Here is a 2,682-nt window from a genome sequence, read left to right on the forward strand (position 1 = left end):
GTCTCTAGCGCAGGAAATGCTGCGGTCCAGGCCCAGCCCAGTGGGCCACAGGGGCAAGCTCACAGTGCTCTTCAGAGCAGGTTCAAACTTCAAAAAGAAAAACCACAGTCCAGGGAACTCCTCTGCCTCAACTAGCTAAAAACTAACTAAAAACCAAAGGAAAGCTCTCTCCTGCCATCTGTCCATGCGCAGATAATACAGTCAAGGAAAAAGATGTGGGGGAGCAAATGCGGTCCCTGATAACAAGTTCTACACTTCTTCTCTCCCCCCCCTTCACTTGGAACCAGTCTTAAAGGTGCAGAACTTGTTTCTAGGCTAAACAGATGAATGGGGATACAATTCAGCATTATAAAGTCACCCCGGAACACACACACAAGACCTCAGTCCACCAGACGCTTTTCTCTCATTTCAGTTCCCAAACCATCATGCGAAGCACCCCGTTAGACCTGCAGTGCTGTGCCAACCCAGCCAGTGTGGTCTGGGCTCATCCTTATGTGCACAGTGACCTGGTTCCTGGGAGTTTACCTGGTTAAGACACCTAGTAATCCCTGAGTGAGAGTGGGACCTGAAAGTATCCTGGAGAGGAGGTCAAATTAAAGTCTCCTGGGGCAGAAAGAGTACACTGTGGGTGGGGATACAGCCCTCAGTTCCCCTGTGCTCTCTGTTCTCAGACTTCTGATTCCAGGCCTCTTCCTGAGCTTTCTGAATGTGCCCACCCATTGAGAACAATTCATCAGGCTGGTTACATTAATCTTGAAGCAGTTGTTCACAAAAACTTTTAACAAGAAAAATGGCTACTGATTAAAACCTTTGCTGTTAATATTTAGTACAGTTGGTGAGTTAGAATGCTAACCTAGGTCCAAGTCATTACTTAAATTACTGTCTTGTTATGAAATGTGTTTTCAATATGAATCTTAAAAAGGTAGCATTCAGTAATACATGAAAGCTAAATGAGCAGCTAAATTTAAATGCAGTTACAGTGCAGCAGTTTCTAAATTTGTTTCTTGATTAAATTATATCAGAAAATTTTGAATTCAACCCACACCAAAGATGGTAATTCACTGATTAGCTGATAGCATCAGTTATCACTTGAGACTCAAAAATCATCTCCTGCTCAAGAGGAGGAGTCTCATATATCAGACAAGTGAAATTAAAATTACTTTTTCTTCTTAGAATCAGTCTTCCCACTCTACATCCTACCGTTGTACTCCCATTCATTAGGTCCTGTTGGATTAGTGCCCTGCTGTTGCAGTATAGGCGAGGCATTAGATTGGGTAATTCCAATGTGACACACTACCACTTTAGGATTACAATTCACAGCATTTCAGGACTGGTTTATGCTATGTTAAAGTAATGATAATACATAACCTATGTTTTAAACTTTTAAATCAATGCCTCTGTTACCCAGCAAGTGGTAGGGCTATGGCATTTGGCTTGCTACTCATGCAACAGAATTCCTTGAACTGAGAAAAACATACCCTTTCTCATAATATATCAGTAAAGGAAAATTAAAGTTCATCCCCTTCCTGGGAAAGTGAACAGATAGTTCCTATAGTGAGCATTAAGTCTTGTGAAACGGTGAGTTGATCTAAGAGCGCACTAATTGCTCCCAGTTTCACCTTGTCCCTTGCATCAAGTCTGGTGCTTTCCTGTGCAGCTGGTAAGGCACTTCAGATCACCAACCAGCAGAAACTGAGAACATTAAACATTTTCCCTTATGTAAGTTTTCAATGTTTCAGGAGCTGTACTGGCTCCCTGTAGAGTCACACAAATGTCAAAAGCTGGCACTGAAGCAGCCAGAGAAGGTGACAGGAAGAACCTGACAGAGTGATACCACTCTTAGAGCAATAATCCGTTTAACGCACCCCATAAAGATCTACCTTGAGAAACCCATGAACTGATCTGAAATCCCTTGTTTGAAAAATGTAACATCAAACATTTTTAATCATCAATTGAGACCATGTAAGATAATTAAAGTATTTTCCAATATAGATTGACTAACACCATTGATTTGGTCAGTGATGATGATTAAGGCTGATTATTCTGGACTCTCCTGTCTCAAGTTTGGGTCTTACACACTGATTTGTAAATAACACAGATCACAATTATTGAGCATGCTAAAGATGGGCTGATCACGCCACAAGCCAGGTTCCACCGCACTGTGCCTGCCTTCGCATGTGGGTCACAGCGTCTACTTAAAATCGTGCTACTTCCCATCCAGAAGAAATACTTCTAAAAATCTGCACACATTTGTGTTTCCCTAGGTCATGAAAAGCTCAGCGCACAGTTCAACCTACACGGTCAAAACTCTTAACTGGGCCAAAGCTGTATCCTATTTCCCTCATCCGTTTCTGGTGCTGCCGAGCCCCATGCTGGGCATTTCGCTAGACCGAGGACAGGACAGAACGTCCAACGCGGGCCGTCACAGCAGCGGCGCGCGAGCGCTGCTGCAAACGCGGGCGGACGGGACGGGGCAGGTGCCGGCGGTAGCGCCCGACCCCGTCTCCCCTCTCGGCTTTTTCTGGGCAGCGGGAGAGCCGCGGGGAGTGAGGAGTAAAAAGCGCCCGAGCCGGGGCTGGGGTGGCCTCAGCGCGCCGCTCCCTCAGGCTCCCGGCCGCTCGCAGCCGTCACCCCGCGCAACGCCGGCCACGCGGGGATGCGGGGGGTCGGGCGCCGGCGGCA

Source organism: Zonotrichia leucophrys, chromosome 1 (genome assembly GCF_028769735.1).
Source record: "Zonotrichia leucophrys gambelii isolate GWCS_2022_RI chromosome 1, RI_Zleu_2.0, whole genome shotgun sequence".
NCBI classification, from domain to species: Eukaryota; Metazoa; Chordata; class Aves; order Passeriformes; family Passerellidae; genus Zonotrichia; species Zonotrichia leucophrys.